Consider the following 20,931-nt stretch of genomic DNA (forward strand, 5'->3'; position numbering starts at 1 on the left):
TTCCAAGAAGGATAGAAGAGGTGGGAGCCGGTAAGATGGCCCAGAGGCATCTTAAGAGTTAGAACGGTGGCCGCATGCCTCCTGGAGAGAATATAGCATAGCAGTTAGCTGCTGCTGAATGCATGTTAGTGCTTAAAAGGGCTCGTTAAAGCCAGTCTCGCTTTGAGGGTTGGAAAGACCTCTGAAATTATCCTTCCACTCAGAAATGGAATTCTATTCATGGCATTGCTCAGCCTAAGCTTTAGCACGTCCAGGCTTGGGGTCGAGTGTGAGATGTGTGTTAAAACTGAGCCTTGGTTTCCTCCTCTCTAAAATGGGGAGAACAGGGGCGCCCGGCTGGCTCAGCCGGTAGAGCATGGGACTCTTGACCTCAGAGCTGTGTGTTCAAGCCCCATGTTGGGTGTAGAGATTACTTAAAAAAAAAAAAAAATAAATAAAGCAGGAAGAATCATGTCTCCCTTACTGTGAGAAAATGTAGACGGAGTGCAACACAGGAGGTGTAGATATTAAGAATCTGGTATAGCAGATTCTCAATAAGTTCTCCTCCTCCTCCTTCCTCACTGCAACAGCACAAACTGCTCTATGGTTTTTTACACGAATACAGTGGCTAGCAAAATATGACCAGCAGCATCAGTATGTCCTGGGAAGCGGCTAGACGCGAAGATTCTCTAGGGGCGCCTGGCTGACCCAGTTGGCAGAGCATGTGACTCTTGATCTCGGGGTTGTAAGTTTGAGCTCCCCGTTGGGGTGCGAGATGACTTAAGAGCAAAATCTTAAAGAAACGGAAAGGCAGATTCTCACTCCTGCTCCAGACTGGATCAGAAAGTCTGGGGGTGCGGCTCAGTCATCTGTTTTAATAACTGCCCCCCCACCCCAGGGTATTCAGATGTGGCTACAGTCTGAGAATTAGTGCTCTCGAGTCACAGAGGAAGAGTCTAATTCCCATTCTACAGCGAGCCATTCACTATTGAAGACATCCTTCACGTTCTTCCTAAGTTTCACTGTCCCCAGCAGCATCCTCTCAACTTCCTTCAGCCATCGGTCGTTGGCCATGTATTCCAGACCCCTCGCCAGGCTTCTTTCCCTTCATGCCATGCTCTGATTGTTAGTGACCCTCATAAAAATGGGGGCTCGTTGCACTACAGTCAGGGCTCCCGCGTGGTCTCAGCTGCACACAGCGTGACGGGTTTGCCGCCTCCTCCTCTCTAGAAACTTTGACAGCAATATATTGAGTGCCCACTCTGTGCCAAGCACGTGACATATAATAACTTGTTGTTTACTCTTTTTAAAGTAGGCTCTAGGCCCAAAGTGGGGCTCAAACTCATGGCTCTGAGATCAGAGTCCCGTGCTCTACCCACTGAGCCAGCCAGGCACCCCTTGTTTACTTTTTTTTTTTTTATTGAGGTTAAACTTACGTACATTAAAATGCACAAATCTTTTTTTTTTAAGTTTATTTATTTTGAGGGAGGAGAGGGGCCAAGAGAGAGAGAGGGAGAGAGAGAGAGAATCCCAAGCAGTCTCCGTGCTGTCAGCTCAGACGTGAGATCATGTGCTCAGACGTGAGATCGTGTGATCAGACATGAGATCAACTGTGAGATCATGACCAGAGCCAAAATCAAGAGTCACAGGCTTAACTGACTGAGTCACCCAGGCACCCCTAAAATGCACAAGCCTTAAGTGAACAGAGTGAATTTTTATATGTATACATACTTTGGTGACCACTACCCAGATCGAGATATAGAATATTTCCAGCACTCACCCCAGAAACAATAGCGTGCTTGCTCAATATTGTGTCTGTGAGAGCCTAAGTTCGTTATTGTTCTTTCTTTAAAAAAAAATTTTTTTAATGTTTATTTTTGAGAGAGAGTGTGAGCAGGGGAGGGGGGCAGACAAAGAGAGAGGGAGACAGAATCCAAAGCAGGCTCCAGGCCCTGAGCTGGCAGCACAGAGCCTGACGCGGGGCTCAATCCACGGGCTACGAGATCATGACCTGAGCCGAAATCAGACGCGTAACTGACTGAGCCCCCCAGGCACCCCTATGTGCGGCTGGTTTACTGAAGTCCTATACAGTACAGCACACATGAATAACGGGAACGTGGGAGCAGGACAGACCTGCACTGGGTTCTGGCCCTGCCCTTGACGGTGTCGGCTCAGGGCTCGACATTATAAGCCTGATTTTCTTCAACTGTAGCGTATCACGTTCTTGCTGGGTTGTGGCGGAACGACATGAGAACACATTCGGGCCTCTGGTAGATCACCGAGGCCGGCGCTGTCTACACCTCCCGGTTGCCTTCCTCTACCCTGAGTCTCATTTGCTTTCAGTGCGGGTTCCTCTTCCCTGCGGGCACACTTTGGGTCCCAACTCAGTCATTCAGCGGAAGGGCAATCCCTCCAGCTGTTCCGGGGTAAGGATGACACCTCACATTCACTCATAAAGTGTGGTTACTAATTGTCATCCAAATCACCGAGAGGCATACTGAACGCTGACCGCCCCCCGCCCCACTAATTCACCTTTCGTTTCGGAGCTCAGGCGAGCTGCTTATCCCGCGGGGAGCTTCCCACCCACCCACTGCTACCCCGGGGACCTGTGTTCTCTCCGTCTCCACTTACCACCCTTCCTGTGATCACCAGCTGGGGTGTCCTTAACGCGGATCAACTGTCAGCTCCCCGAGGACGGAGGCTGGGTCACACATGAACCCTTCTGTTCTCAGGGGCACAGCACAGCACCTGCCTGGTACACAGCAGACATTCAGAAAATGCCAGTACACGAATTTAAAGTTTACGATAAGCTTGACTTTATGAATAAACTCTGAGACAAGCGATCACATTCCTGGGGGATTTCATGAGGGATGTACCATTCATCTACTTAATTAGCAATTCTCAGACTTGTCTATATATTGGAATCACCTGGAAGCTGAAGAAAGTCGGACTCTCTTGTGGGTGGAGTCCCGGGTTGGTATTTTGCAAAAGCTCCCCAGGGCTTTCTAAGGTGCAGCCAAGGTCGGAAACCACTGCTCTCCGGAGAATCTACATTTTACCACCAAAGGCTTGTCTGCATATCCTGGCACACCTTTTAGGCCCCTCATTAAAGTGGCCTCATTGAATTGTGTTTGGGCTTTATGCCTCGCTTGAGGGCCCTCAGGATATGTTAACGGAGTTATGTTTGGTAGGGATGTTGTTGCCGACGGAGCCCTAGATGCAGATGCACAGGAGAGAGTTCTGCTGGGCGTCAGCACCAAGAAAAGCTGTGATTCACCCGAACATTCAGTTCTTTTTTATCGTACGGATGCTGGGAGTCATTTAATTAACACTAGTTCTAAGCTGGTAGTAGCTGCTGGAAAGCTCATGGCCAAGGGCATGGTCCACCTCGGTCACCTATACAGAATTTTATGGTATATGTATTGCGTACTGACCTGGTTCCTTTTTATTGTCCGTCCTTTTATTCTCCTTTCCCCATTTTTTCCATGGTTTTTTTTTTTTAGTTGAGACATAATTCCCATACCATAAAATTCACTCTTAAAGCGTACGAGTCAGTGGTTTTTAGTATATTCACAAGATTGTGTGACCTACACCACTACCTAATTCCAGAATGTTTTCATTATCTCAGAAAGAAACTCTATCCCCGTTGCAGTCACTCTCCCTTCCCCCTGTTCTCAGCCTTTGGCAACCACTGTCTACCTTCTTTCCTTATAGACTTACTTCTTCTGGACAATTCGTATAAACGAAATCATATAACGTGTGGCCTTTATGTCTAGCTTCGTTCATTTAGCGTGTGTTCCAGGCTCTTGCATGCTGTGACGTGCCTCAGTACCCAGCCCGTTTTGTGACTGAGCAGTATTCCATTGTACGGATACACCATATTTTGCTTTTCCGTTCATCGGTTGATGGATATTTGGGTTTCCACTTTTGGGGTATCATGGATAATGCCGCTACGAACATTCAGGTACAAGTTTCTATGTGATCCTACTTCGGTTCTCTCGGGCGTCTACCTACCAGTGCATTTGCTGAGCTCACATAGCAACGCTCTGGTTAACTACTTGAGAATCTTTTCTCACATAATTTTTTTTTTTTTAATCTTGTTGTACTGTATACGTCTCTGTAAGCCTTTACAAATCCTCCCTTTTGGAACGAGGCAGAGTACAAATAAATAAATAAATCCCAAAGCACTCCCAAGCCATCTGTTTAATAATCTGTGCTAGAATTCTGCCAGGATTCTATACTGAGCCGTTTGGTCTATGGTTTCCAGAAATACCTTCTGGCTCTTTGTGAAAATCAGAACGCTTTCTCATCTCCAACGTTGTCGACGTTTATCCTGGTCATTTTTCAGTCTTACCTGCAAGGTACTTCATGACGCAGGTGTCTAATTCCCTTGAATCTGGCCTCTGGCACTCATGTGCTGGCACACAAGCTCTCAGTGCCCGCCTTCTCATTTATCCCGTGATGCAATTAAATTTTTATATCCAAGTACTTCATGCGTAGGGTTGAAAACACAGTTGAACAGAGGAGCCTACGGTGCACAGCCCTACCTCATCCCTCCTCCCCCCTAACTTCGCCCCCCAGAGGCGACCACTTCTACCTCTGCTGTTCTGGGAGTGATTTCCATGTCTCTAAATAATACGCCTATGCTGCTGTTTCTGGATTTCTCCATTTGAGATATCCTCTATTGATTTGTAACTAGGAAGGATAGGGAGGTAGTTCACATATATCATCCATACAACCCTCTTCCCTGCCTCCTCCCAACAGGGCTAGACAGCTGTTTTTATTCAGTTCCTCTAAATAAAATGAAAATAAATCTGTCGACTACCTTTGCTGCTTCAAGTAACACATTTATTTCTCATGCCGTCGGCTATTGCCAGTTTGGACTCACTATTTTGTGGGATACGGATACCGTCTCTCCTGTGTTTCCCCTGTGGCTCTCCTTCCCACCTTCTGTCTTCTGAGCATTTACTTGAAATGCTCACATGTTGCTGACAGGATATTCTAACTTTCTAGCCATAATCAGGTCTTCCTGCTTTGCCTATAGGTTGGTTTTAATGGTTTGAATCCAGTCAATGATGTGTGCATTTGTGACCATGTAAATATTGTCCGTGGCAAGGGCCAGCAATGCCTTGTAATTGCATTTCCCTTTATTTGTTTTAGTTTATCCTAGAGTCTCATGTTGACTTCCTTCTTCTTCTCATTGCCCTTCCCTTCTTCTCTTCACTCAACAGTATCATTTTCTTGAGTTTGTTTTACAACTCTGAGATCACGAGTCATTTGCTCTTCTAAAGAGACAGCCAAGCGCCCCTGGGTGAATTGCTTCTCCGTCACACAGCTGTCTGTCTCTTCCCTGGGACTCCTTCCCTTCACTGATGCCCTGGCCTGGTCCCACTGGTTTCCCCTCCCTTCCACCTTCCCTCTCTTGCCTCCTCTTCTCTCTCTCTCCCTTCCTCCTTCCCTCCTTCTCTTTTTTTCTTGTTTACACTATCATTTTCCCGTACCCCACCTTCAAGTCATTTCTTAAGAAGGGGTGATTTTCTGAGTCCCTCATTTCTACAAGTGGCCTGGCTCCGCCCTCACACTTGAATGGTAATCTGGATTGATATAGACTTCTGCATTAAGAATTGCTTTTTTTTAGGCACCTGAGTGGCTCAGTCGGTTGAGCGCCAGACTCTTGGTTTTGACTCAGGTCATGATCTCACTGTTCATGGGATCAAGCCCTTAGATGGGACTCTGTGCTGACAGTGAAGAACCTGCTTGGGAGTCTCTCACTTCCTCTTTCTGCCTCCCCTCAAAATAAATAAACTCAAAAAAAAAAAAAAAGAATTGTTTTTTCACACGATGTTGAGGGCATTGCTGTAGCCTTAGTTAATGGGAATCCTGAAGCTAGTCTGATTCTTTTTTTTCAAGATTTATTTTTAAGGGCTGCTTGGGTGGCTCAGTCAGTTAAACATCTGACTTTGGCTTAGGTCGTGGCTCGTGAGTTCGAGTCCCATGTCTGCCTCTGTTCTGACAGCTCAGAGCCTGGAGCCTGCTTCGGATTCTGTATCTCCCTCTCTCTGTCCTCCCCTACTCACACACTGTCTCTCTCTCTCTCTCTCTCTCTCAAAAATAAATACATATTTTAAAAAATAGATTTATTTTTAAGTACTTTCTATACCCAATGTGAGGCTCGAACTTACAACCCCGAGATCAAGAGTCACATGCTCTACCTGTGAGCCAGCCAGGTACCCTTAATTCTTGTATTTTTAGAGACAAACTTTTTCCCCCTCTAGGGAAACTTTTAGGATCTTGTGTTTGTCATTGCTATTTTAAAATTTCACCATGACAGATGTGTGGATCTCTTATTCATTTGTGATTCTTGGTGTCCCCTTTACATTTGAAAATTCTTTGGTTTTGGGGAATTACTTTGGTTTTTTTTTTTTTCTTTTTTTTCTAAGTAGGCTCCTTGCCCAACGTGGGGCTTGAACTCATGACCCTGAGATCAAGAGTTAGATACTCTAGGGGTGCCTGGGTGGCTCAGTTGGTTAAGTGTCCGATTTGGCTCAGATCATGATCTCACAGTTCGTGGGTTTGAGCCCTACATTGGGCTCTGTGCTGACAGCTCGGAGCCTGGAGCCTGCTTCAGATTCCATGTCTCTCGCTGTTTCTACCCCTCCCCCACTAATGCTCTGTCTCTCTCTGTCCCAAAAAATAAATAAACATTAAATAAAAAGTTGGATACTCTACCGACTGAGCCAACCAAGCGCCCTGTTTTGTTTTCTTATTTGAGAATTTTTTTCCTTTCCATCTTCTTTGTACTTTTTTTCTGGATAGACTTTTATCCAGATATAAGAGTAATTCTCTAATTCTCTACCTTCCAACACCTTTTACTGAAATATTTATTTCCATAATCCTATTTTTATTTTTTTAATGTTTATTTCTTTATTTTGAGGGGGAGGGGAGAACGTGAGCAGGGGAGGGGCAGAGAGAGAGGGAGAGAGAGAATCCCAAGCAGGCTCCTCACTGTCAGAGCAAAGCCCAATGAGGGGCTCAAACTCACGAACCTCAAGATCATGACCTGAGCTGAAGTCAGAAGTCAGATGCTTACCCGACTGAGCCACCCAGACACCCCTCCATAATCCTATCTTTAATTTCTAGTAGCTCACGTTTATTTTCTGGTTGCTTCTTTCATCGCATCTTGTCCTTGTTTAGGGATGCAACAGGTCCTCAAATCCACTTGAAAATACCTGTCAGTTATTGAAAGCTTTCTTGTGTTTCTGTTTCCCAAGTTACTTCTCTTTCTTATGGAGCATCCTCCCTGCCCCTAATTATTAACTTTTGTTTCCTTTTCATATCTGAGACTTTTGTCAAATGTCTGATGATCTTTGTCTTTCTGTATTTAAGAGTGAGGCTCGGCTGGCCAGTTGGCAGGTTTCCTTTCTTTTGGGAAGGGAGCCTGGGTCACACGGGGGGATTCCAAGTAGCAGAAGTGGAAGGCCCTCCTTTGTGGTCACTGAACCTTCCAGTTGGGGATGGAACCCTGCTGCCCTATGTGTTGCTTAGGAATCGGGTCTTCCTAGACTGTTGGCCAATCCTTCTCTTTTCAGCCATGGCTGGGTCTCCTGACTCCCCTGGGCCGTCCAACCCCACGGCCTCTCTGAGGCCTGAACTCCCCTGTTGTCCTGCTGGGACGATGTGGGGTTCCTCGCCTTTGCCAGCAACCACTCTTCTCCCGGTCCGCTCCCATACACCCGCGGAGAATGTTCACCTGTGCTGGCCTTCCTCCTGTTCTCTTCCTCATTAGGAGAATGTGCTTTTCGTCACTGCTTTATTGTCATTTTGGTGTTGGGGGGGTGGTCACAGGAGGGACAACGCACATGTGTGGCCAGTAGTCTGTCTTTAAACAGAAATCTTCAATTCCCTCTTTTTCCGCTTTTGGTTATTTATTTTTTTAAAGTAAACTCCTACCCCCAATGTGGGGCTTGAACTCATGACCCTGAGATCAAGAGTCACATGCTCCACCAACTGAGCCAGCCAGGCACCCCTTCAATTCTCTCTTAATGTGTCCGTTTTATGGTTTTCAGACTGAGGGTCACTCTGTCTTTTTTTAAAAAAAAATTTAAAAATGTTTATTTATTCTTGACAGAGAGAGAGATAGAGAATGAGTGGTGGAGGGGCAGAGAGACAGAGAGAGAGAGAGAGAGAGGAAGACACAGAATCTGAAGCAGACTCCAGTCTCCAAGCTGTCAGCACAGAGCCCGACGCAGGGCTCGAACTCACGAACCTCGAGATCGTGACCTGAGCCAAAGTCAGATACTTAACCGATTGAGCCACCAGGTGCCCCTAGAGAGGTGTTCTTATGCAAAATGACATATGTGCAAAGTTATTTATCGCAGCACTGTTCACTTACGCAAAACATGGTGGAAAGCCCAAATGACTGAGTAGAGACATAAATTAGAGACAGCCATATAATGGAATATCATGTAGTCACAAACATGAGAACACTTTATGTATTGATAGGAAATGGTATCTAAGATATATTTAGTAAAAACTGGGGGATGCAGAATAAGTGGCTAACACTCTTGTGACATTTGTGTAAAGGGGAAAAAATAAGATGTGTTTGTGTTGTCTATGAATAAATTCCCTTGAGGTTTACAGCAACAATCACATCTCTAAGGAGGGGAACTAGCTGCTGGGAGATGGGGTGAAAGGGACACTTTTTTTTTTAAATTATTATTATTATTATTATTAATGCGTATTTATTTTTGAGAGACAGAGACAGAGCATGAGTGAGGGAGGGGCAGAGAGGGAGGCAAACACAGAATCTGACACAGGGCTCGAACCCATGAACCGTGAGATCATGACCTGCGCTGAAGTCGGACACTCAGCCGACTGAGTCGCCCAGGCTCCCCAAGGGACACTTTCACTATAAATGCTCTTGGACCTTTTAAATTATGGAGCACACAGATGTGTTGTCTATTAAATATAAATAAATTAAATTTAAAACTCCCCTTTGTACCATCTCAATTTAGTTTTTTAAAAAGCACACATACTAAATTATTATAAAATAATTGTTAATCTATATTCTCTGAATTCAGATTATGTTCTAATGTAACATAACCCTTTAATATGAAATATGTATTTTGCTATATAATATGCCTGTATATTACATATTGTATTTATCATACTTATCCTCTTTTTAAAGTTCTCTTTATAAAAAAAGAATCTGAAGGGAAAACATCAACATGTTAACAGTGGTTATTTCTGGGTAGCTGGCAGATGAGTGATTTTAATTTTCTTCTCTCTTCTTTTTCTGTTTCTCCCCTCACTTATTTTAAATTTTTAAAAATTTATTTATTTTGAGGGGTGCCTGGGTGGCTCAGTCGGTTGAGCATCCGACTTTGGCTCAGGTCATGATCTCCCAGCTCGTGGGTTCGAGCCCCGCGTCGGGATCTGTGCTGACGGCTCAGAGCCTGGATCCTGCTTCGGATTCTGTGTCTCCCTCTCTCTCTCCCCTTAACCCACTTGTATTCTGTCTCTGTCTCTCTCAAAAATAAACATAAAAATTTTTTTTTAATTTATTTATTTTTGAGACAGAGACAGCAAGAGTGGGGGAAGGGCAGAGAGAGAGAGAGAGAGAGAGAGAGAGAGAGAGAGAATCCCAAGCAGGCTCCGTGCTGCCAGTGCTGAGCCCGACGCAGGGCTCAATCTCAAGAACCTTGAGATCATGACCTGCGCTGAAACCAAGAATCGGGCACTTAACTGAGCCACCCAGGAACCCCTGCCCCAATTTTTAATGATAAAGATATATTCCTTCTAATGATCAGGAAAAAGCCATGTATGTTCCCCCTCCCCACTGTTTGCAGGAATCCCTTCAATGTGCACGTTGAGGCCCCTGTTGCATTTGCATCCTCCTCTGTGGTTCCCCGTCCCTCCCCCCCACCCCGCACCCCTGGGAGGGTTTATGACCCGTGAACACGGCCCCTTGGCTGTTCTCCCCTGTCCTGCAGTAATGCGACCCAGTCTGTCCAGCTCAAATATCCCCCCTCCCAGATAGAATCAGGGGCACCCTCCTTTGTGGCCGGGTAACCCACCATCCCCCTCTGCACCGGCTTCCTCATGTGTGTGGCCCTTGTCTTATGAGTCACCGTGCTTCCTGGTGCAGCGCAGGCCCTGACTCACCCCGAGTGCCAGGAAAGTGTGGGCCTAACGGCTGTTCCCTCATGGCTTCTTCCACCTTCTGCAAGATGGAGGTACTGAGAGAATTACTATTGGCCACAGTCTCTGCTTTGGTGTCTCCTTTCTGCGTGTCAGAGTTTCTAGGGTGTGAACTTGGTGTTCTGCCTGACCTGGCCGCAGTCCTTGTTCCCCTCCTCGCGGGGCCCCCCTACCCAAGTGGCATTCTTCAAACGGGGACGCATCTTCCAAACCAACAAGGGGTGCTGGACCCACTCCCAGTGGTCCGGTGTGAGGAGACAGGGCTCTCCCGGGGTGGCTCGTCTGAGGAAGTAGAAGAGTCCCCTTCTTCATGTGCCTGGAGAACACGGGGCTGGGAGGCGAGGTGACATTTGCGGCAGAGACTTGTCCACGGACCCCCCCACCCCCTGCCCTCCAGGAGCCTTCCAGTCTTCCTGCCCGCCCCTATCTGGAGGGATGCTGGCCAGAAGGGATGGGGTGGGAGCCGGAGGGGTGACTGGAGCAGGGCCCTGCTGCCCGTCTCCCTGCCTGGAGGACCTGAATTTTCTTTCCGTTTTGCAGAAGAAAGTTGCTGCCAGAGAATCCCACTCCTTCCCGGTTTCCCAGAGTCCAGAGACCCAGTGGTTCATAAACTGCGCCCCCGCCCCTGTGCCCCCCATCTCTCACCAAGCCCTGCCCCCAGTTCACAGGGGAGCTGAACCTAAAGGAAATGACAGCGGAGAAGATGTCAAGTTCCTCTCCCGTCCATTTTTGCCCTGGCTTCAGGGATGCTATTTGAGACCTTGCCCCTAATCTGGCCACTGTTGTTCTCACCCTTCTTCCCCAGATTTCCCAAGAGACTGAGTCTCGGCCTGAGAGTCTGGACACTGGCTCCTTTTGCAGCATCGCCCTCGGATGAGAGCGCCACGAAGGCTGGAGGCGGGGCGCACATGGCCCTGGGTGGACACGGGCAGTTACTGATGGAGTCCAGACCATTAACGGTCTCCTGTGTCCGAAACCCTTCCATTAATAGGCGCTAATGGCTGATATTTACCGAGGACCTGGTACGTCCCAGACATGTTCTGAGTGCTCTCCTGCGTTAAGGAAATGGATTCGTTGACCACATCTCTGTTTTGCATACAAGGAAACTGAGGCACAGAGAGGTAAAGCAGGTGACCCAAGGTGAATGGTCTAGCCAGGATCTGAACCCTTTGGCTCCAGAGCCTGTGCCCTTAACTGCAAGGCCAAGCTGCCAGGGGAGAGGCCGTCTGCCAGCCCTGCTCTGCCTCCTTCCTGCAGCTTCTTGTGAAGCGCACACGTTCCCGGCGAGGGCCCAAGGACGCTTCGTCCACCTCCTGGGTGTGAATTAGTTTAGCAGGTCCTTCCCCCACCACAAGGAGTTGGCTGCGGGCCTAAGGATAACCCTGGGCTTCTCGCGGGGTGGGTGGGGAATGGAGCCTCAAAAGAGGGCATGCGGGTCAAGAAAGAGCAGGCAGCGTCCTCAGAGCCGCTGAGGGTGGTGGAGAGGGGGAACGGTTAGGTCCCCCAGCTCGGTAGGGACAACAGCAGGGAGACAAGAGGAGGAACAGTGAGGGTAGAGTGAGGAAGGGCCTGAGCTGGCCCCTCAGAGCCAATGTGTTTAGTGTGACCTCCTGGAGAGGAGCAAAGGGGCTTGGAGGCGGATGGACAGGGGAGTGGACAGACAGACAGGGCAGTGGAGGGGTGGCAACAGCCCTCGAGGCCTGATCTGGGTGTCAGGGTCCTGCGGGCCATAGCCTGAGCCCTGACCTTCCAAGGATGCCCCGGGCCACTCCATCAGAGTCCAGAGTCATGATTCTGAATTTGAACCCCCCACACTCAGCCCAGCTCTTGGCTCCCCAGGGGCATGAAGTGTGTCTGTGCCAGCTGGAGGCCAGATGCGGCCAGGATCCTTCTGTTGGAATTGCCTAAAAACCTAGAATAAACTTGTGCCACCACACCCGTGCTGTGGACCATTCAGGGCCTACAGCATGCCCCCTGGTCTTCATGGTGATGCGGGGAGGTGGCCCAGACTATCCTCATCTAGCCTGTGAGCACTTGTGCTCAGGGAGGTTGCCACTCGCTCGGGATCCAAACCCAGAATTGCACACACCGAACGTGACGCTCCTTCCACTAACCCACAGCTGCCCCGCCGGGGCTCCCAGCCAATGCTGTAGCTATGGGGCCTTCCTGGGATCCCCGCAGGAATTCCTTGCCTTCCAGACCCTTTGCGCACTGCTTCCCAAACCTCTGTTTGCTTCAGAATCGCCCGGGGAGGGTATTTAAGAGGCAGATTTCCAGAGTTCACCCGGCTCCGAGATTCTGACTGTGGAGTCTGGGTTGGGGCCCAGGGTTCTGAATTCACAGCACACAGCAAATAATTCTAAAGCAGGAGGTTCCTGGAGGCACCCAGCTCTGAGAAACCTGTACTATTTGCCAGCTCAGGATCTCAGCTGTCTGTCCCAAACCCTTTCCCATGGCAGAGGTCCATAAACATCCAAGGGATGAACGAGGACCCCTTTATCCCTGATTTTGTCACTCAGGTTTCTCTTGTGGGCTTAACATGTTGTAAAGGGCGACGGGAGACTTTTCTAGGCTGCAGATTGGTCATCCTCATAGGCTCCAGGCTGCTTCTCCTGGGTTTCACTCCTCAGGCAAGGGACATGTGCGTGAGGTGAGGCCACCATGAGGTCGTGGCAGGGGCATCGTGCTGCACCCACATTTTCAGACCGGGTTGGTGCTCTCTTTGGCTAACGTCACAGAAGGCAGTCCAGACCCCAAGGCAGTGTTTCTCTGATTGTGCCCCAGCAACTTCAGAGTCACCTGTGTTGTCTGGCAAAAAATGCAGATTCCAGTCACCTGACCTTGTTCTGTTGAGGGGTGGGGTGGGGGACGGGGCCCAGAACTCTGCATTCTTAGCTAACACCCCAACCAATTCTTATGGACGCGAACGGTTGAGAAATCCTGCTGTAGAACGTGGATTTTGCAGCGTCACGGACCTGGGTTCAAAGCTCAGCTCTGCCACGAAATAGCTGTGTGTGTGTGGTCTGGAACCAATTCCTTAACCTTTGTGAGACGGTTTCCTCATCTGTAAGAAGCGGGTTACTATGCCGGCCTCTTGAGGATTAAATCAAACCGTGGGAAAATCGATACACAACACCCGGCATCGGGGAACCTCTCCGGGGGGCACACCCAGCCACGTGGTAAAGGGGGGGCGGTGCACAAATTAAATGCCTTCCCTGGGAGGGAAGAGCTGGGCGTACACCCAGCATTACTCATCCATGGCAAACGCCGAACTGTTTTAACACATTTCTGACCCGCGTTTCCTGTAGGATGAGCTCCATGAGCTTTCCAAGGTGACCAGATCCGGTTCCCGTCCTCAGGTGTGAGCCGTCCCAAGTTGGAGTCAGGTGATGTAAACAGAATAACCGTTCAATTTGGCCCCTCGTAGGCAAGTCCTCCATCCCACCCTCGCCCCCAACCCCTTTCCCCTCCACTTTACATTCCCAAACCCCTCTCGCTGTGGGACTAGGCCCTCTCTGCAAACCACAGGTCAGCCAAGGTCCCTGGGACCTTTAGTCTGGTAGCCGGCTGCCAGGAGTGGGGAGTCTGGGAGTCTTCCTTGCCTTGGCTCCCCGAGTCTGGCCCATCCAAAGAAATGCCAACACTTGTGAGAAGCTTCCATCATTCATAACGGGTCAGTTCCCTCCGGAAATGTTCCCCTGCTCTGCTGAAAGCCTGCCAGGCGACTCGGTGACGTCCAGCTCTCAGCCCACACAATGGGCACGGGCAGAACAATGTGGAGTCGGAAAAACATCCCGCCTGTCCTTAGGCTCACATCCTCCTGGGAGCCCACCCCACGCCCATCCCAAGGCTCCCAGAGCTAGTGGGAAAGGGTGGGGGGAGAAGGAGGGGTGCAGAGAGGGGCCCGGAGCAGCTGTGGAAGAGGCAAGGTGAAGAGTGGCTGTCTTCCGAACCAGCTGGGCGAGTCAGATTAGAAGTCAAATCTGCTTATTCTGGCTCCCCTGCCAGCTCTAGGGGCCAAGGGCTCAACAGCTCCATACTGGAACGGATTAAAATCGGAGCTGGCAAAAAACTAGTTCAGTGAGGCAAATAGGTGTACCTGATGGGAGACCTTGCTTTGTCACTTAACTAACCGTGTGCAAGGTGTTAAACCTCCCAGGGCCTCAGTTTCCACATCCGTGAAATGGGGTAATCGGCCTGCCCCTGTCTACCCCACAGGACGTTTTCAGAGCAAAATGGGCTAGTGTGCATGAGAGTGCCTCAGTCATTGCAAACAAATTCACCACCTGGTGTTGTTCGCCTCACAAAGCAGTTAGGGTTGGGGTGGCAGTGACGACTGCCCAGACAGTTTACAATCTGAACCCTAGGAAGACACTGAAACCCGAGTACAGAACGCAGGCTGTTAGAATTTCTAGATCGTGAGGCTTGGGGGTACGACTGGTTGGAGGCGGAGGGTGTTGGATGACTTACCTCGAGGTCACATTACCCTATCAAGCTCTGGTTTTACTCAGGTTGTGTGTATTTGGGTGACGTTTGGGTGATGGGGGTTATGAGAGGCTGAGACCCCCTGAAGCCCTAGTGTCAGCACTTTGGTGCCGGCAGAACTGAGCACACAGAAAATATTCATGGGATGGATCACGGAAGACTTCCTGGAGGAGGGGAGTTTGAGACGTGCTTGAAAGGAGGAGGGAGGGAAATGATTCATACAAAACACTGAAGTGGAAACAGGTTGGTGTAAAATCTGGAGCAGAGGGGACACTCTAGGGCATCTGGGGCCCCCCTTCACTTTAGGGACAGGGGCGCTGACTCCCAGCAAGGGGAAGCACCTGTCCAAGGCCCAGTGAGTCTGACTGAGCCGGAACTGCTGAGGGAGGTGGAAGGAGAAGTCCAGGCAGAGGGAACACGGACAGATGGACTCTGGAGGTGCAGAGGCTTGAGAAAGGAAGCCCCTTCCAGGAAGGGTGGGTCCTTGGCCCAGCAGCACGAGTGTAGATGGTCACACTACAGAGCGGATGGTCAGACACAGGTGGAGAAAGAGGCTCAGTGGCTGGGGAACATAGGGCTTGGGAACCTTGCGAAGATGCCGGTAGGACCATCAATGGGAAGATTCCTGATGGATCAGACGTTTCATTTTTATATTAATTCATGTTTCTTCATGACCCTGACTCGAACCTAGAGTATAAAGGTGCAACTCACTTTATGAGTCTTGTAACACTCACAGGTACTGCGGGGGCTGAGGAAAGGGAGGGGAGGGAGGCTCACGGCGGGCAGGGTGCTCCCACCCTCTGGGATTATCACCCGGGCATCTGTGAGGAGCAGATAAACGAAGCCCACTTCGAAGCCATCATTATTATTCCTGCAATCGGCTTATCTCTCCCTGACCAGACGTTGAGTTCCTTGAGGAGAGAGCACTGTTTACTTATTTCTAAATCTTTAGTGTTTCACAGGGTTGCTTGGGCCAAGGAGATGTTTAATAAATGTCTGTTGAAGTAAACAAAGGACATTTTTTTAAATTTAGTCAATTTGTTAAATTCACAGCACTCTGCCTGGAACATAGATGTGTTAGGATAAGGGACGTTGGAATTCCCCAGCTCTGATGGCAGTTCGGGAGGAAGAGTGGCTCCCCTAGGACAGAAGGGGTTTTATTCATCCCTGGACTCCCCCCCCCCCCGCCCCCGCCACAGTACTTCCTCCCTCTAGTGCTCCCTCATGGCACTCACTGGGAAAACAGAGGGTGAGTGATGTCTGCTTTTATCCTGGGAGACAGGTAACAACGCTAACACTTAATGTGGTGCTTTCTATGTGGCCAATAAATTCTGAGTGCTTTCCGTGTATGAACTCGTTAAAATTTTTTTTGATGTTTATTCATTCCCGAGAGAGAGAGAGAGAGAGAGAGAGCACAAGTGGAGGAGGGGCAGAGAGAGAGAGAGAGGGAGACACAGAATCTGAAGCAGGTTCAGGCTCCGAGGTGTCCGCACAGAGCCCGACATGGGGCTCGAACTTGGGAACGGCGAGATAATGACCTAGGCCGAAGTCGGATGCTTAACCAACTGAGCCACCCAGGCACCCCTATGTATTAACTTGTTTAATCTCCACATTAATCCTACACTCACCCTATTTTACAGATGGGGAAACTGAGGCATGGAGAAGCCATGTTATGTGGTCCCACAACCAGGAAGTGGTGGAACAGGATTCAAGTCGAGGCAGCCAGACACTAGAGAGAGCTCTGCTCTCGACCTCTGCCCTGCTTGTGAATCCTGACCTTCCCCGCTACCTTGTATAGTGAAGCTGGGCCGTCCTTTCCATTACCAGGTGGAACTCTTGGCCAGAGGCATACAGTCACAGGTGGTTGAGGATCACCTCTCTAACCCCTGGCCCCATCCCCTCTTCCCCAAGGCAGCCTTCCCACCCTCAACAGCTCTAGCTTCTGGAACCCCAGGTTTGTTCATTCCCACACCCCAGAGTCAGTCCCAGCTCTTGAAAAGCCAAGGTAGTCTGGTCTTAAAGCGAGTGACCTGATTGGGAGGGTGACCCAAGCCTCCTGGAGTCCAGGGGGAAGGAGGTTTGCAACCCACAGCCACGGTTTACTACATTTTTCTCGGCCACTCTGAGCAATGCTTCTCACCTGTGGGCCAGACCTTGCTCCCCCGCTTGGCACAGTGGAGACCCAAAGAGTAGTGTCAGACCAGGTATGGATCTGGCCGAACCAGATGGCCCCTTCCTCTGCAAGCCGGTAGGACTTAGGAGAGGCAGTGCACGCCCCCAGAGCTCCCAACAGGTGCTCCCCCCAGCCCCTGCCACAGTGCTTCTAGGGACAGAGCACTGGCTACCTCAGAAGGCAGCTGACCCACTTTGAGTGACACCTTGACCCAATGCTTTTATTGTAAACTTTTCCATGCTTCCTTCCCCAGCTCTGTGGAGACAATACTCTGGGCTGAGGTCATCTTCAAGGCTTGCAAAATCCTTGAGATGGAAGGTGCCTAATACATTGTTGAAAATAACAGATCTTATCAAGGGTGAAGAAAGCAAGAAACGAAAAAGCGGCCAATTCTAATGCCAGGATTGGGATCCCGGGGGGAAGGAGGGGGCTGGAATCCCTGCTGCTGGGGACCAGGGTGGGCATGCGCAGCGTACCCATGCCACCATTTACCGAGCACTGGGTGCCAGCCCCAGGGTTCTCTTGAACCCTCACAATCCTGTGAAAAAGGGTGATGCCGCAGAGAAGGAAACTGAGGCACAGAGGGGTGTAACATGCCCAAGGTGGCCCAGCTTGCAAGCAGCAGAGATGGGATTTGAATCCAGGCCTGTGTATTTTGGAGCCCTGGATGTGTAAGACTCCGTCTCAGGAACCCAGGACCCAGCTGACCCCTCCTCCAGGGAAAACCTGGATGGCATAAAAAGGTTTTGTTGTGTTTGAAATGTTAAAGAAGAAAAGAACAAAAAGAAAAGGAAAAAAGAAAAGAAAAGAAAGAAAAAAGAAAAGGAAAGAAAAGGAAAAAAGAAAAGAAAAGAACTTGGTAAATTTTAAAAGACAACTCTCCTTCCCTCAAGTAACTGAGATCTCATGAGAGGAAGCCAAGACCACATCCTAACTGACTCCGACTCTGAGCTCCCCCAAGTAGGGTCTAAGTCAGGGTCAAGTTTGTATCCGGGTGGTACTGGAAACAGAGCCTGGCACATTGTCAGGAGCCCTCAGATGAATAATGAATGAGGGAAGGAGGCAGGGAGGGAGGAGGGAGAGGGGAAGGAGGAGGCAGAGGGGAGGGGGAGGGGTCAGGAAATAGGAACAGGGCAGAAGCTCCAAGCAGGGAGGAGTGCTGCCTGCATCCAGGAGGACAAAGCCACGCGCCTGCCACGCTCTGGCTGCACCCCCCATGGCCGCACAGCCACTGCCACAGCGCCCCATGCCCCCTGCTTGTGTCGACGTCACTAGAAAAGGGATGAGGGTGAAAAAAAGGGAAGCTTGGCCTCAGGAGAGCTTTTCAGGGATTCGGGCTTGGGGAGGCCGCAAGATCTTCTTCCTCAGGGAGAAGGCCAGGTCAGCTGATGGCTCCCCAGGGTTAAGTGTTCCCCCCCAAAGAGGAAGGGGGAGGGGCAGAAAGAGGGCGTGGCAGAGGGGAAAAGGGAGCGAGAGCCAGGAAGAAGGAGGGAAGGAGGGAGAGGGGAAGAGGCTGATGGGCGGGGGAGGCGCCGGCAGGCAGCGTACCCTCTGCCCCGTCCTGTCCTGTCTCGGGCGGTGGCACACCCTCACCGGAGCTGAGCACCGACCTTCAGAAAGGCCGCCAGGCACAGCGGCCTCCGGCCTCCATGTCCTATGCTGCCCTTCCCATTGGTGGATGGTGGGAGGTCCAGAGGGTCCAGAGGAGGAGCTGGCTGGTGGCAGGGGGCGTGTGGTGGGGTGGGGGCGCAGTGACTGTTGGCTAACCCTCTGGTGCCTATGGTGACCTTTGCTTGTAGGTGACCGGAGGGCGAGGGTGCTGCTCCCAGTCCTCAGGACCCCAGCTGTGCATCCTCTGTGCTGGCTGCTGGCCGCCCACATCTCCCCGGGAGGCTGGTGGTGCTGCTCAGGCGGGAGGGCCTGGGTTCAAGTCCTGACAAACCTGCTCACTTGCACATGCTCCATTAGGGTCATCTAAGGAGCTTTTGAAAAACTACTGATGCCTGTCCCCACCGCCAGGTCTGAGCAAACCGATCCGAACTGGAGCCAGGCATTGGCATGTCCTACGTGCTCCCCGGTGGCCTCACCAGCCTGCCCGGCCACTGTGCTCCAGCCTGCCTCCTCCTTGCTCATTCTCAAGTACGCTCCCTTCAGGGCCTTTGCTGGAATGCTCTGTCCTTGGGGGTCCACCTTCCCCACCCCCCCTCAAGTCACGGCTGCCCCTGATCTTGTCAGAGAGCCCCTACCCCCGGCCGTCACATCTGTCCTGACCCTGCTCAATTTTGTCCTGTCACACTTCTGACCTCTGGATGTACCATGTGTGTATCTGGGTGACATCTTTCTAAGCTCTTTGACAGCAGGGACATGGCGGTTCTTTCACTGCCCCATCCTCAGGGCCCAACATAGCGCCTGGCACTCAATGAGCACTTGACAAGAAGGTGTATGGAGACACCTTCTCTGCCAGCAGGCCTGAGCCCCTGGAAGGTGAGGGCACCTCATGCACCTCGGCATCCTGGGCCCAGCGACCGATTCATGGTGTGAGGATTTGCTCCGGAGACAGAAGGGCTCATGAGTGCTGGGAGGCCTCAAGATGGAAGCAGGGGTCCAGAGGGATGGAGGTGGAAAGATGGGCCACAAGGGCACTGCTTCAAGGAAGACAAGGAGGTCTGGCGACGGCGCTGACACTCAGCGGGTCCAAGCAGCCGAGCGGGGCGAAGGGAGTGGCCGCCTGGGGGACTGGACCAGACTGGAGGGGCAGGGCGACTGGGAGCCCACAGGAAGGGAAGGGTGGGGCTGCGGAGAGCCAGCCCCTGGTCCCACCCCACCCCTGCAGCCATCCACAACTAGGACCTTTTGTCAGGCAGCTGCAAACTACAAACGCCCGGCAGAGCGGGCATGGTGAAAGGAGAGGTCAGTTGAGACCCCGGGATCCCTGACCTGCTCCAGGAGCAGATGGTGCAGTGGTACCAGGGGGGATATGACTCGCTAAGGGGTGCTTTTGCCCAGGGCTCCAGTGAAACGGGCAAGCTCCTGAGCCCTAAGGTATAAGGACATGATGGCGGGGGTGTCCAGGAAACACGTGCCTGTGTTGTTTAGCCTGGTCGCTAGAGAGCCAGGTGATGGCGCCTGACGCCCTCTGCCCCTACAGCTCATAACCAGACTCACCGGGCCCTCCAGCTACCTTCTCCGGAAGCACTTCTGCACTGAAAGGTTTGGAGCGCTAACTACATACGAAGCCTGGTGCGAACCTGTCGCTGGGGACCCCAGGCTTTCTTGGGCAGCTCAGAGTGCCTTGATGCCCCCCCCCATAGACCTCCAACATACCCCCCCACCCATGTGAGCCTCCACAACAGACAGAACAGCTGTCCCCCCCAGGAACTCTTAAAGGGGCAGGCCCCTCTGTGAACTGGTGGCCATCGCTGCCTGCCCACAACAGTGGTCTCGCGAGGTGCTCCAGCAAAGCAGCGGCAGCCTGGAGTCCTGCCTTGTGTTGGCTCCCCTGGCTCCGAGGGCCCCACACTGTCCACACCTCCTTCTCTCTGCTCCTTTCCCTCCTTGAAGACCAATGGCTGGTATGGCCGACAGACCTGGGATTCTTATTTGCTTGATGACTCTGGGGAAGACAGTTAACTTCACTGTCCTCACCTGCAGAGCAGGGAGAGCGACGGGGCTGTTGTGAGGGGTCAGTGAGATGCTTCCGCACGTGCTTGGCACGTAGTAGGGAGTCTCAGCAATATCAGGTCTGGGCTCTTTCCAAACTCAGCTTTTTGTTTTGTTTTTGTTTTTTGGTGTGTGTGTGTGTGTGTTTGAGAGAGCTCACTGAAGGGGCAGAGAGAGAGAGAGAGAGAGGGAGAGAGTGAATCCCAAGCAGGCTCCGTGCTGTGAGTACAGAGCCCAATTCAGGGCTAGATCTCACAACAGTAAGACCATGACCTGAGCGGAAACTAAGAGTCGGACCCTTAACCGACTGAGCCACCCAGGTGACCCCCCACTCAACTTAGCTTAAAAAGTCTGACTTGGGGGGCACCGGGATGGCTCAGTCAGTTGAGTGTCCGACTCTTGATTTCAGCTCAGGTCATGATCCCAGGGTCGTG

The 20,931-nt window shown here is 51.0% G+C and overlaps 1 long non-coding RNA gene across 1 annotated transcript; it reads left to right on the forward strand.

Moving 5' to 3' along the window:
* Positions 1-8,712: 8,712 nt before the first annotated feature.
* Positions 8,713-17,661, forward strand: LOC128313040 (uncharacterized). Its single transcript, XR_008293157.1, has 2 exons — positions 8,713-16,618; positions 17,091-17,661. It is a non-coding gene; the product is annotated as an uncharacterized LOC128313040 (long non-coding RNA).
* Positions 17,662-20,931: the final 3,270 nt, after the last annotated feature.

The sequence above is a fragment of the Acinonyx jubatus genome, chromosome E4 (genome assembly GCF_027475565.1).
Source record: "Acinonyx jubatus isolate Ajub_Pintada_27869175 chromosome E4, VMU_Ajub_asm_v1.0, whole genome shotgun sequence".
In the NCBI taxonomy this organism is placed as follows: Eukaryota; Metazoa; Chordata; class Mammalia; order Carnivora; family Felidae; genus Acinonyx; species Acinonyx jubatus.